The sequence below is a fragment of the Manacus candei genome, unplaced genomic scaffold, assembly GCF_025592945.1.
Source record: "Manacus candei isolate 608988 ecotype Guabito, Panama unplaced genomic scaffold, ASM2559294v1 h1tg000059l, whole genome shotgun sequence".
Lineage (NCBI taxonomy): Eukaryota > Metazoa > Chordata > Aves > Passeriformes > Pipridae > Manacus > Manacus candei.
This window is the reverse complement of record NW_026138107.1, coordinates 1,019,244-1,033,833: the sequence shown is the minus strand read 5'-3', so window position 1 is coordinate 1,033,833 and position 14,590 is coordinate 1,019,244. Positions and strand designations below refer to the sequence as shown.

Below are 14,590 nucleotides of genomic sequence, written 5' to 3'. Positions count from 1 at the left end.
ACATGAAATGGGGAATGATTGCCGGGTGGGTGTTTTCGGGAACCTGATGTGGGAAGAAGAATGTGGTTTCAGTTGCTTGTAGGAACATCTCTTGGTGGTTCTGAGCAGGTCTGAAGGGGCTGAAGGGATCTGGCTGGCTAGAGGGGTGTTTAAAATGTGTTTAAATTCTGGGTTTTACATTTCTTGTCTCAGAATTTTCTGTGTTTATATAGAAAAACTTGGTTTATCTTCCATCCACAGGGACCCTGAGAAACCTGAGAGGTGGCCCTGTGCAAACCTCATGAAATTGAACAAGGCCGAAAGCAAGGTCCTGCACGTTGGTCATAGTAACTCCAAGCACAAATACAGATTGGGTGGAGAATGGATTGAGAGCAGCCCTGGGGAGAAGGACTTGGGGATGTTGGTGGATGAGAAGCTCCACATGCCCCAGATGTGTGTGCTGGGCCCCAGAACCCCCCTGCCCTGGGCTGATCCCACAGCGTGGGCAGCAGGGGAGGGGGGCATTCTGCCCCTCTGACCCCTCAAGTGAGATCCCCCTGCAGAGCTGCCTCCAGCCCTGGGGAGCAACAGCACAGGGATGAGGAGCTGCTGGAGAGAGTCCAGAGGAGGCCACGGAGATGCTCCAAGGGCTGGAGCCCCTCTGCTCTGGAGCCAGGTTGGGAGAGCTGGGGGGGTTCACCTGGAGAAGAGAAGGCTCTGGGGAGACCTGAGAGCCCCTTCCAGAGCCTAAAGGGGCTCCAGGAGAGCTGGAGGGAAAAGGGCCTGGAGGACAAGGGGGGAATGGCTTAAAACTGGCAGAGAGCAGGATTAGAGGGAGGTGGATCAAACTGATCTTTAAGGTCTCTTCCAACCCAACCATTCAGTGATTCAGTGAAACACTTGCAGTTTCTTTCCTTTAAGCCCAGTTTAGAGTCCCCTCCTTAAAGCCCAGCTGGATGCTGCTTGGGTGTGAGGAGGTAGGATGGGAGAGGATGCAGCTCTGAGCTGAATCCCAAACGATACAGGCAGGGACATGAGAATCTCAGTGTTGTCCCCGGGTGCTGTGTATCGGATGGGTTAGTCCCACCCCAAACGCTGCTCTGAGCTCTGGCTGGTCTCTCACCTGCACTGACAGGTTGGGAGCTTGGTGACTGGGGGTGCCGGGGTGTGGGGATCTGGAGTGTCTCTGTCAGATCCTCAGGGTGTGGGATCCGGGGGGTCCTTCTCAGAGCCCCGGGGTGCAGGATGTGGGGGGTCCCCCTCTCTGATCCCCAGGGTGCGGCATCTGGAGGGTCCCTGCCAGACCTGCATGGGTGCAGGATCTGAGGGGCGTTTCTCTCTGATGCCCAGGGTGCGGGACGCGGGGGGCTCCCTGCCGGAGCCGTGGGATGCGGGGATGTGGGGAGTCCCTCTCAGACCCCCGCGCGCGCAGGGATGCGGTGTCTCCCTCTCAGCGCCCGGGAGTGCGGGATGCGGGGCGCCCCTCTCAGATCCCCGGGGAGCGCGGGATCCGGGGGTGGGGTCCTTGTCAGAGCCCGGAGGACGGGATGCGGGGGTGCAGAATGTGGTGGGGGATCCCCCTCAGACCTCCGTGCTTGCAGAGATGCGGCGTACCCCGGCCGGAGCCCCGCGGGGCGGCCAGGCCGGGCCGGTCCCGCACTACATCTCCCGGCAGGGCCGGCGGCGGGCGGGGCTCGGCGCGTCACTCCCCGCCGCCCCGGCCCGTCCCTCCGCCGAGCCCGGAGCCGGAGCTGGTGCGTCCTGCCGGGCGGTGCCCCCGCCGTCCCCCCGCCGTCCCCCCGCACCCGGCGCGGCGCCCATGACCGCCCCGTCGGGGCACTGACCGCGCCCGGCCCCGCACGGTAAGCCCGGCCCGGGGGGGGACGTGACACGGCAGCGCCGAGGGGGGAGTAAGGTTCGGGAGGTGGTGGTGGTGGGGGGGCGCATCCCGGCTTTTGTCTCCCGTGGAAACACCCGAACCCCGCGGGGATGGGGGTCGCGCTGCGGATGGAGCCGGTTTCGGGGCAGGTCTCGGTGGTGGCGGTGCCCGGGCGGCCTCGTCCCCGGGGGGGTCCCCCCCTGCTCGGTGACAGCCCGTGCGGGGACGTGGAGCCCCCCCCAGCATGTGCCCCTTCCAGCGGGAGCGGCCGCGGGGAGCTCCGGGGCTGCGCTCGGCTGTGCTCCCGGCCTCTGGAAGCTTCCCGGCCGCTCCGTTAGGCTGGCGAAGGGCAGGACTGGCCTCCCCCCTCCCGCCACGGCGAGCCCCCCGTAGACAAAAAGAGAGGGACCCCATCGCGTCCCCATGGCAGTGAAGCGTCGCCCATCGCGGTCCCCGCCGCGGCAGAGCCGGCGGCGGATCCCGCACAGCAGCATCCGCAGGCACAAAGGTGCCACCTGAGCACCTTCGGGGGGGGGACACATCCCCGGTAGGATGCCCGCTGCGGGGGGGTCCGGGGCTGGGAGCAGTCTCCCACCTCCCAGGAGGTGCTTTGCCCGTCCTTGGCGTCGGGCTGAGTTTGGGTGCAGCGAGCGAGGGCTCACTGGGGACCCTGTTTTGTTGTTATTTTATGGTTGTCGTTTTCCTGCAGAGTCACTCTGGCTGCACGTGGTCTCGGGGGCCGTGGGTGACAGTAGGGGACAACAGATGCTGTGGCAGCGGGGCAGCCGACGGTCCTGGGATGCTTTTTGCTGCAGCTGCCCCCAGCAATGCTGAAGGGCTGGAGGCACAGTTGCTGTGTGTCACAGGAGTCCCAGTGCCTCAAATCTCAGTCCTTGGAGTTATTTTTCTGTAGAATGAGACTGAGGTTCTCATCTCCTGGGGCTGTTCCTTGTGTCAGGCTCCTCTGGAAGGGGTGAGACCCACCAGTGAGACCCCCACGTGGTATGAGGCCGTAATGCCATCAGTTTGGAAAGTGGCAGATGCTGTTTCCCAGCATGATGAGGAGGGCTGGAGTGCCACAGGACCTGGTTGCTTCTTTCAAATAGGCCATTTCCACATGTCCATATGTGCCACCTTCATTCCTGCTCCAGTAGTCCCCGCTGCTCTCTCTCCACCACTCAGGCAGGTTATGGGATGAAGCTTGAAATCACGGACTTGTTAACAGAAATTAAAGAGGTAGAAGGAAGCAGAGGATATACTGAGCTTGCAGGATTTTTCTTTCAATGCAAAGATGCCAAAATAAGACCAGGTGATTTAACACTCCCTCCTCTCCAAAATCTAGGAAGGCTTTTTGATGATGGAGCATCCTCTGAGCATCCAGATGCTGACAGGAGGGTGCTGCATGGGATGGAGAGGGAAACATTCCTCTCTGTTTATGGCTTATGTGACACTGGCAAGCAAATATTCACACTTTGTCTCCAGTGAGTGGGAAAATCCATTTTATATTGTCCATCCAAATTATTTTTCCCCATGAGGACCATAAAGGCTTTGCTCTGCCATTGCTGAACCCGAGGTACAAAAGCAAAACCTTGTGCTGCATCTTATTCCCTGAAGCCTTGGGTAAGATTTGCAGGCTGTGGTTTCCCTGTGTTAAGTGTGTTACCTTTGGCAGAGAGACAAGCAGTGTCTGTTTTGGGAAGCTCGGGCTGTGCATTTCTTTTTATCATTTATAAGATCTCATGTTGCTTTCAAGGCAGAGGAGCAGCAGTTGGATGCTGCAGGTGAAGGTGATGTGAGGAAGAGACTTGTCTCAGGTGAGCTGGAGGGTAAAGCCCAACACCCAGGAGCTCTCCAGCTGGTGGGAGACTGTAGAAACTGCTTGTGGAGATGAACTGCCCTTGCCATGGGATTTGGGAGAGGAGTGAGCTACCTGAGAGGCTTGGCTGGGTTTGGCACATTCATTCCCATAGCTGAGTCGACCTCATCCACAAATGGGATGGGAGTGGTCTATGAAGGGTTCCTGAGAGCCATGAAAAATAGTATGCAAAGCATGGAAACATACTTGATAGCTGTTAGTCCTCGATCCAAAATGTGGAAGGGAGGATGACGAGGTGCTGAGCTTTATCTCCAGAAGTCTCTCCTTCATCACTTCATCTTCCATGAGAATAATACCATTTTTTCTCTCTCGGAGTGCCCTCACTGTGGGGTGAACTGCTCCGTTGAGTTCGCTCTTCTGTGGTCTCCTGGTGAGGACAAATTTTGCTATGCTGACTCTCCTCTCCTTTATCATTTTGTGGGTCTCTCTCCTGTTTCTCCTTGCAGCCATCCTTGCTGCTGCTTGGAAGCAACGGAGTGAAATTGTGGTAGTTACCACTGGTTGAATTTTTTGCCTGCAGGTCTGTGCAAAGCAGCAAGAAAACCTTCCTGGACTGTATTTAATTTCGTGTTCTTGCTGCTCAAGTGAGTCTTTGGGGTCCTGTGTATTTGTGAGGAGCTATAGCTAAAAGTATAGCAAGACCCTGTGGTTTCTATGGAAGCTGGGGCAGCAGATGAGCTTTTTCAGGAGCTGTTTGGGACACATTTAACTTTCTGCCTGTCTATTTTGATAGAGCCATTAAATATTGTTAGTGATTTCATTGTTCTTCAGTTTGGCAGAAGTGTTAAGACATTTATGTTACACTGTTGTTAAGTTTCAGAGTTAACAGTTTGATGCCCTGTTTGGGGTAGCTCTTGGTCTCCATCATGCTGGGGAAAGAACAACTAAAAGCTTGGAAGTGTTGAGGCTTCTGGACAAATAATCTCCATAAATGCCTTGGGATGTTGTTGTGAAACTCCTCAGAGAAGGGGCAGTTCTGCTACCTGAGTATAATTAGCAGATTACTGAGTCATATGAAATGAAGAGCTACTGTAGCTAGCCAATCATTTTATGTTTGTTTGAGACCCCGGCTATTTTATTTCATTTATTTATATACATATGTGTGCATATATTTATATATATTCATTTACAACACAGATTTCTTGCTGGTGATCCTAAGAGAAATAAGTCTCCTGCTCAGTTCAGACTGAAATGGAAACAACAATGCATGTTCTTAAAACTTTTGTGCATTAGAACATCAACTTTGCTGCCAAAAAGAGAGGATTTGTTTCTTTCACATCTTCCTTGGGGTGTGCCAAGGTTGCTCTTGGCTTGCTGGATTCTGCATTGTCATTGTCTTCTGCAATGTAGAGGTACCTCAACAGTGGCCAGAAATCGGAATGGTGTCTCTAGCATGGATGGATTAAGGAAAATTTATTATGGAAAATAGTGGATTTGAGGTCTTTGCTGTTTTGGGTTAGCTTTTGGAGACTCCTTTGAGGCAGTCCATGGACCTCTGAGGCTTTAGGCACCACAGGTTTGCTATGAATAGCCTTGTGCTTACTTCAGGAAGGTAATTGCTCCCACCTCCTCTCCTACAGAGACATCCCTTGGCCTCCCCGTCCCCCGGGCACGTAGCAGTTGTGGTCCAGGAGGAGAAGAACCTGGTTTCTTAGGTGGTAGGAGGACCTGTGGTGACAGCCCGTGGTGGCACAACTAAACTTCTGCCTCAGCTATCTCTGCAGGACCAAATCCTGCCACACCTGTCAGCCAGGAAGCTACTATGGGTGTATTTCATAACGTGCAGATGCTTATTGAGGGCGTCTCCTCCGTGGCAGACCAGCACTGGCTCAGCTTCATCTTCTTCCCCGGAATGGCTTCGTCCATTTGGGGTGGTGGAAGCCATCTGCATTTCCAACAGGATGGAAAGGGTTAGGGGTGGGGTAATATGACCATGGTGGGATGGGGATCAGGGATGAGTGGCCCCATCTCCTGGTGTCACATCGTGCCTCGGTGACACGAGGATGCACGGAGGTGCCCACAAGCTTCTTATTTCTCACCAGTGCTTTTAATTGGTGGGTTGGGTTTGCGTGGCCAGGTTCTGGTAGCAGTGGGGCTACAGGGTGGCTTCTGTGAGAAGCTACCAGAAACTTCCCCCGTGTCCAACAGAATCAGTTCCAGGGGGCTCCAGGATGGACCAGCCGCTGGCCAAAGCTGAGCCCATCAGAGGTGGCAGTGACCCCTTGGGGATAATGTGTTGAAGGAGGAAAAAAGTTGTTGTGCAGATGTAAGTGTGGCCAGAGAAGAGCAGAGTGAGAATATGGGAGAGACACAGCTGTGCAGATGCCCAGGGCAGTGCAGAAGGAGGGGCAGGGGGTGCTCCAGGCACTGGAGCTGAGGTTCCCCTGCAGCCCATGGTGCAGCCTGTGGTGAGGCAGCTGTGCCCCTGCAGCACATGGAGGGCCACTGGAGTGCAGAGTTCCACCTGGAGGAGCCCACACTGGAGCAGGGGGATGCCTGAGAGAGGCTGTGACCCTGTGGGAAAGCCGTGCTGGAGCAGGGTCCTGGCAGGACCTGTGATGGAGGGAGGAGCAGGTTTCCTGGAAGGACCTGTGACCCAGTGGGGGACTCAGGCTGGAGCTGTGCTTGAAGGATTGACCCCATGGAAGAGTTGCCCACATTGTAACAGTTCATGGATAACTGTTGCCTGTGGGAAGGACTCACATCAGAGAAGTTCATAGTGAGCCTCTCCCGTGGGAAGGACCCCGGGCTGGAGCAGGGGAAGGAGTCCAACTCCTCTCCCTGAGCAGTGTCAGGAACAACGTGTGATGAACTGACTGTATCCCCCGGTCCCATCTCCCTGTGCCACTGTGGGGGAGGAGACAGAGCTTGGGTAGGAGGGAGGGGTGTGGGGAAAGTGTTTTTAAGATTTATTTTTCTCCTCATTATCCTGCTCTGATTTTGTTGTTAATAAATTCAGTTGATATCCCCAAGTTCAGCCTATTTAGCCCGTGGCAGTGATCAGTGAGTGATCTCTCCCTCTCCTTATCTCAACCCATGAACCTTTTGCTATGTTTTGTCTCTGCTGTCCAGTTGCAGGGGGCAGTGACAAGAGCAGCTTTGATGGGCACCTGGCATCCAACAAGGGTGAACCAACTACGATTGTCCCTAATGCAAAAAAAAAACCCTAAAAAAATCCCCAACCTTCTCCTGCCTCTGGAGCAGGCTTGGCTCGCTGGGACTGGTTTGTACAGCCTGTGCCACCCTGGGAAGGCTTCTCCACCACTGGAACCTGCCCTGCACCAGAGCAGAAGCTGCCAGGAGACACGCGGCTGCCACCAGCTTCCCCAGGCACCAGTGATGGGGAACCATTAGCAGGGTTCGTAATTAATTCTGTGAAATGCTTTTCAACTCTCATGAAATCCTGGAGGAGCTGTGTTGATTGGCTGTCATTCCTTAGGACCATGAGAGAAGCCTGGGAGGAGCTGGTGTTCACAACCAAGGTGCCGCCGGTTGCGTTGGGTGGGAGCTGGCCCAGGACACGAGTGGCTGGGCTGGCGTGGGAAGGGTGGCTTGGGAGGCTGTGGCACGGGAACATGGCACAGTGCAGCAGGACAGTGTGTCCCTGTGATCAGCTGTGTCAGGGATGGCAGCCAGTCTACCCCAAACCAGCGCTGGGAGGGTCTGCTGCAAGGGCGAGCAGGGATGGGACAAGGGGGAATGGATTTAAGCTGAAAGATGGTAGATTTAGGTTGGATATGAGGAAGAAGTTCTTGACTGCAAGGATGGTGAGGCCCTGGCATGGGTTGCTCAAAGTAGCTGTGGCTGCCCCTGGATCCCTTAAAGTGTTGAAGGCCAGGTTAGACGGGGCTTGGAACAACCTGGGATAGTGGAAGGTGCCCCTGCCCATGGTGGGGGGATTGGAATTGGACAATCTTAAGGTCCCTTCCAGTCCAAACGATTCTGTGTTTCTGTGAAATAATCAGGTGTGATCCCAAGTGTTTTTGTCATTTGATTAAATCTCACAGGTCTGTCTTTGCTGGCACAGCCCTTTCAGCCTAGAACAGAAGAGTCTGACACCCACCTTCCTACAACCTCCTGTCACAGGGAGTTGTAGAGACCAAGAAGGTCCCCCCTGAGCCTCCTTTTCACCAGGTTAAAGTGCTGGTTTGTTTTTGGGTGTTGCATCTCTCTGCATCACCCATCCAGAAACAAAACCCCCTAGACTGGAGGACTCCTGGGCGCCGTGTCCAACTGCAGTGAAGCCAGAGGGGATTTTAATAACCTGTCATCAAAAACACCTTGTTGGATGTCTGGGCAAGAGAAGAAAAGAAAACCACAGGAAAGGCTGTGGTTGTGCTGTGATTGTCAGCTGGAGGTTAATAACAGTGCTGTGTGTTTGAGGTGGTGTTTGCTTCGCACGGTGAGAGGAGAGAGGGGTGTATGCCTTCACCCATGGGAAGTGTATTCCCTTAAATCAGGGCATATTGTTGATCCAAGGAATGTCTCTTCCCAGACAGACGATGGTCTTGGAGGCATCTTTGATTACATTTTTCTCTGGCTCGGGAAGCCAGGCTGGTGACACTAAAACTTGCAGCAATAATTTTTGCAGCTGGAGGTTTTGCAGTAGGACGTGGAGGCTCAGGGGGTGCTTTGGGAAGTCATTTCCTTTATTTTTTCTTGCTGTGTGCACATTTCACCATTGCGAGCGAGTAGATGAATTAGGTGGGGCTTTCAGGGTCCTTGGGGGTCTCACCACGGTGGCTGCAGAGACCTCTAAAGGAGGAGGGGGCCCCAGATGTGGATGAAGATCTGCAGGGGACCAGCTATGACGGGGTGATGGATGGCTTTCTCTGGCAGCTTTTCCCCCTTCTTTTGAGATCAGCAGTTTCTCTCATCCTGACGGCAGCTCTGCAATGAAACACACACACTTCTGGAAAGCTCTTCTGGTGAATGCTGAGTTTTCCATCCCTCCCTGCATCCCGGCTCTGTCCATCCCCATGTTGGCCTGGCGCAGGGAGAGGAGCGGTTTTTTCCTGCCTTTGCAGATGCTTGGAGCAGCATCAGTGGTGAGCAGGACATCACAGCCCTCTGGAGTGCTTGGTTCTCAGCAGAGCTGCAGCATCCCTCCCTGCCAGGATGCTCTCAGTGCCAAGATTCGCCCCAGGGTGCCGGTCCCTCCTCCCTCCCTCCTGGATTTCGGAGCATCCGCAGAGCACACATTGTTTTTTCTCAGAATTGATTCCGAGAAAGAACATTTGCCTGGCTTTTTTTTTTTTTTTTAATATATATTTTCATTACATGGGGTGAGAGATTTATTTATCGACTGCAAACAGCCTCTTTGAAGCTTCTACCCTGTTCTCGTCCTTGCTCCTTTTTTTTTTTTTAATTAACAGCAATGAGGCTTATGCACTCAGACTGGCTGTCACTCGCTGTTCCTCCAGAAGCTTTCTTAACCCAGGGACTAATTTCAGCCAAGTTTGACAGAGGAGGGCACATCTTAGAGAAAAGAACTTACAGGCTGTAAGAAAAAGGGTGGAAAAGGGAAATGCAAATTTCTTCTTGTCTCAAAGGAGAGGCTGCATCAGTCATGAGCTTAAATATTATCTGTCTGGGTGCAAGTGGGTCGGTTAACTCATAGCTACCTTTAGCAATTCACTACATTTTCTTTAAGGAAATGAGCCAAATCATCTTGAACATAGGGAAGGAACAGCTGGCTGTAGGGATGCTGCCAGGGAGGGCACGTTGGGATGATGCTAGATGACTTTTAAAGGCCCCTTCCTACCCAAACTGTTCTGTTCTATGTTACCACTCTGCTGTCCCCAGGTTTTGTGCTTGTGCGTGACCACTGAGCTTGCAGTGAAAAGCTGGTGGCTGATTTCTCTCCAGAGGCTTCTGCCTGTACAGGTATCCTGCAGTTCAAAAGGTTTTTTTCAGCCTTTATCTTATTCTCGCCCTGTACCTGCTGGGATGGATAATCAGCTTTACACTGTTACTGCTTCTGATACAGATGTTTCACGTGTAACCACCGAGAAGCTCACCCAGGGTGTTTTCACGCTGAGGAGTGGGTAAAATCTGCCCCCAAAAGCTTGCCCAAGCTCTTCCCAGTCTTGCTGCAGTTTCCCATTAAGACTGAGGTCATGGCTGACACCATCACCTGGAGAAGATGAGGCAGCAGTGGTGGCTTTTCGGCATCATTCATGGTCCATGAACTTGCCTTGGAGCTGGAGCTGCTGTTAAAACTCATTAGTGAACCTCCAGTTCCCAAAGGAGCCAGGGATGATGCTCTGCCTCTCTCTGCTCCTGTCCCAGTTGCAGTTGCAGCTGCAGCACGAGGCCGCCTTTTCTGTCCCTTCCCTGCTGCTGTCACTACATGCACTTTGATTTTGATTTTTTTTTTTTAAACTGGGGATTCTCTTCCTTTTTTGTCAGCTCAGAGAATGATTTTCCTTACGCTCTTCGCTATTTAGAGCTGTGGGGGAGGGAGTGACTCAGCCTTTCCCTTGCTCTGATTTGCGCAGTCATCCCTTGCTGGCTTTGCCGAGGTTTTCCTTGAGCACCTCCAGTTACGCTCGCTCCATTCAGCAGGAGCTGTCTCCCTCCCTGCCGCATGTTTTGGGAGGGAAGGGCACGGTGGGGAAGGATGAGCTGCCAGCAGGAGCTTTCCCCGTGCCAGGAGGAGAGTAAAGCAGCGAGGAGAACATGCTGCCAGACCCGTGGCAGCTCCAGGTCTCCTGTCTGCCCCTCCTCCGTGCGGACATCTGTGGGGGAAGGTCCGGCCAAGTGAAAATTTGAGGGCTAGCCCGGTCATAATATGAAGAAATGATGACATTTGATGTCATGGGCTCTCCCTGGGGAGGGGGTGACTCTGGCCGTGCTGCTGGCACTGCTGAAGGATGCCCAGGCACTGCGGGGAGAGGTGGGTGTGGGTGATGGATGGAGGGTGACGCCGGCTCTGTGCAGGGCTGCTGCCAGCTCGCCTTTCACGGCAGAGCTGAACCGGCTGCTAAATACCAGGGAGGACACATTGCTTGCTCTCTACAGGGCTTTCAGACACTGCTGCTCAGCCAGGGAGTCACTAAATCGTCTGCCACTCTTGATACCAGGCATTTGGTGTGCCGTGTTCTGTAGAAAAAAACAAGTGCATTAGTTTTCGGGTTAATTATTCTCCTACCCTGGAAGCCAGCACAGCTGCCTGCAAGCTCTGCTTCTCCCTAAAGGGGAGAAGGGAAAATAAAAAGAAGATGAAACCTCCAAGCGCCCCAGAGTCTTCCATCTCCCCTCCAAAATCCAGATACTCAAACCCTGAAAGCAATTTTGATCTGCTCGGGGAATTCCAGCATGTGCCACTTACCCCTTCGTTTTGCAAAGTTGTTGGAGTAGGAATTATCTTTGTCTCAAATTATTCTTGTCTCAAATCTTATTTTCTCTCAATTATCACTTTCAAGAGTAGTAATTTGTGTGTGTTGAGATCCCTGGTGGAAATGGATAGGATCCAATAGCACTGAGGATTGGTGCTATGGATATGAACCTTCATCATGATCCTGTTGTGCCACAGAAGAAGAGCTGGAAAATGGGCCTTTTGGGTAGTGGTCTCATGTCATGGAATCAGTGCCAGCACAGGCTTGGTTAGGTTGCTAGGGCTAGACCAAACTTGTGCTTGGCTGAAGCATCTCTAAGGTACCTCCAAGTGTGTAGGGGCTACCTGGGAGTCCTCATACTGAGCAGCCTGGTGCTGGTAGCAAAGGTACCGTGTTGAGTGCTCCAAAACAGGGCCTTGACTAGCCCAAAATCTTGGGGCAAGGAGCACAGAGCCCAGGACCCAGTTCTGTCTGATCTTTTTTAGGATCCCTGTTGAATCAGCCCTGTCTGCTTCAGCCAGATGTTACTGAGAAGGTTTAGTAGTCTTGTAGGAGGCAGGTTTCACCTGCCCCTCTCATTAGGTTCTGTCTCAAGGAGCTGTTTGCCGTGGAAAGTGCACAGAGGAGGCTTTTTCCTGGTAGTGAGAGCTATAAATACACAACAAAAAAGGCTGGTTGGAAGGATGAGGGAGGCACTTTGGAAGGAAGCCATTTCTTTGGTCTGGTATCCAGCAGATGCTGTGGTACACTTATGGGTATGCTGGGGTTTGAACTCTCTCTGGTAAGTAAATATAAACTGAGAATTTCCAGGTATTTTTACAAGAAAACCCAGAAAACTTAGACAATTGTTTCTTGTAATGCCCATGTCACATCACACTTCTCCTTCCTTGAGTCCCTTGATCCTTGCCCTGGGCCAGCCCATTGCAGCAGGTGGAGTGTAGGTGCCTGGGAACATCACTTTGTTTTTTCTGTCCAGTTCTGGCAGTTATGAGATGATACAGGCATTAAAATCAAATTTTATGCTTTAAGCTTGGGTGGTGACTGATGTGAAAAAAAACCTTGTAATTGAGGAGTTGTGGAAGTTGAGCAGCCAAGATGAATATTTGCGTGGAGGTGTAGGATCATGCTGGGAAAAATTAAGTTGGTCATCACCTGGAAATACTTCAGTAACCAGACTTGGGTTTGATTTGCTTGTATCCATCTTTTTTTTCCCCTCTTTTAAGAAATCTAACCACATCATGAACCCTTTGAGGCCTTTAGTTAAGCATTGTGGTGGTTGTAAAGCATCCAGTGGTGTGACTCTTGTAGCTGTCTTAACTGGATGTCAAGAGGTGGATCTGTTGGCAAGTTCTTCCCTCCATTCCTCAGTGCTTTTGACATTTTCCATGTGCCTGCAAGTGTTACACTGAGACTGGCTGGGAGTGTCAGCCAGCAAAGCCTTCCTCTGCTTCTCTCCACAGGCTAACAAGCCTCAGGCTGTATTTTGCCACTTATTTCCCTAATTCTGTCTGTTTATCCAGCAGACACATCCATTGTGTGCTTCCAGCTTCTCTCTCCTCAGGTTTCTTCCACGTCATCCAGTGATATGACTGAAAACCCATGGCCTTGTCCCTGCAGCACCTCTGCTCAGCTCAGGCTGTATTAGCTCTCCTCTGAGCACCTCTGTCTATTGATTAAAGCATTAGGAGGAACGTCAGCTTGGAAGCAATGGGCTTGATTAGCCAATTATTTTAACAAAAAAGCAGTGAACTTTGATTAAAAGTACATGGGGAGCTGTAGCCTCTGTTTTTTGATGTGTTGGAGGCGGGTCAGAGTGCATCACCAAATGAGAGCATCGGTCGGGAAGCTAATGAGGGAATTTTGGAGGCCAAGTGTGCACATCGTGCATGAGGTGTTCTGCATGACTTAGGAGTCTGGAAAAATATCTGTATATTTAAGTGGGGCTCATGGTTTTTGGCTAGTGAATTGTAGTGAGTGCAGGAACTTCATGGCTGCATGAAGGATGTAGAGGACAGTTGAGTCTGTAGGATGCTCTTCTTGAGTCTGTAGGATGCTCTTCTTATGTGAAAATTGGGTCTAACTTGGATCAATCAGTCAGTAAAGTTCTTATGTCCTGAAAGACTTCATGTATTCATAGAATCCTGGAATGGTTTGAATTGGAAGGGACCTTGAAGACTACCTAGTTCCAATGCCCCTGCCATGGGCAGGGACACCTTCCACTAGCCCAGGTTGCTCCAACCCCGTCCAACCTGGCCTTGGACACTTCCAGAGATGGGGCAGCCACAGCTTCTCTGGGCAACCAGGGACTCACCACCCTCAGAGCCAAGAATTCCTTCTCAATATCCCATCTAACTCTCTGGCAATGGGAAGCCATTCCCCCTTGTCCTTTCCCTCCATCCCTTGTCCCCAGTCCCTCTCCAGCTCTCCTGGAGCCCCTTTAGGCTCTGGAAGGGGCTCTCAGGTCTCCCTGCAGCCTTTTCTTCTCCAGGTGAACCCCCCCAGCTCTCCCAGCCTGGCTCCAGAGCAGAGGGGCTCCAGCCCTTGGAGCATCTCCATGACCTCCTCTGGACTCTCTCCAGCAGCTCCACATCCCTGTGCTGTTGTTCCCCAGGGCTGGAGGCAGCTCTGCAGGGGGATCTCACCTGAGCAGGGCAGAGGCTGGAAAACTCAGCAACTGACTGGTGGGAAAAGCTTGCTGGTATCAACACAGCTGTGTGGGCTGTAAGCACTGAGGCTTCAACACGATCATCTCATGCTGTTTGTTGATGTTTGGATTGCTCTGAGGATCTGTTGTGGGTTGCAGGGCAGGTGGGAGTGTTGGTGTGGTGCTCAGAAAGAAGCAGCTTAAAAAAAAATTGTGGAGACTGCAGAGAAGGAGTGTCTGCCTCCTCTGTTAGGAAAAGCAAGTGTCTTTTGGAAGGTGGGGGTTTGATTCAAATCTCTCCCTGCAGAGTGACCCTAAAGCCCAAGCAATAGGTGACTGCTTTCTATTTTTTGGGATGGAGGTTGGGCCCCGGTATTTGGTGGCCAAATCAGACAGGCAGATGATGGTACAGAGGTGGGGAGGAAGAGCGAGGAGGGGATCAGGGCAGTGAGTACATTCTCCTCTTTGGTCTGCCTTTCCTGTTTGCTAATTTTGATGTCAAACATCTGGATGTGAGCTCAGTTTGACCCCTCCTCTGGGGCTGTAGCTTTCATGTCCTTGAGCCCTGAGGCTGCCAGGAGGGGCAGAACTGAGGGCAAACCATCCAGGAAGGAAGTGATGGGTAATAAAAAAAGCTTCTGGCTCCCTTTACACGGGGAAAAGTGCATCCATACCCTGTCAGCACTCCCTGTATTGGGACCATCCTCTTTGCCTCCTAGAGCAGAAGGCTTTACCCACTATGATTGTCAGGTATTTGGGCTCACAGCAACCTATTTCCTCTCCTAAAGGTCAAGCTGGACTTCCAGGCCACTTGCTGCTGTGAAGTTTCTTTTGCTTTTGATTAAGCTGGACATAAGACTTTGCAGCTTTGT

General features: G+C 52.3%; 1 protein-coding gene across 4 annotated transcripts in view; it reads left to right on the top strand.

Moving 5' to 3' along the window:
* Window positions 1-1,689: 1,689 nt before the first annotated feature.
* The window catches only part of CTIF (cap binding complex dependent translation initiation factor), a 147,768-nt gene continuing 134,867 nt past the window's right edge, over window positions 1,690-14,590 (top strand). For all 4 annotated transcript variants that reach the window (XM_051803690.1, XM_051803689.1, XM_051803687.1 and 1 more), the window contains exon 1: window positions 1,690-1,841. The gene's annotated coding sequence lies outside the window, so the exon portion shown is untranslated. The remainder of the gene's footprint in view (window positions 1,842-14,590) is intronic.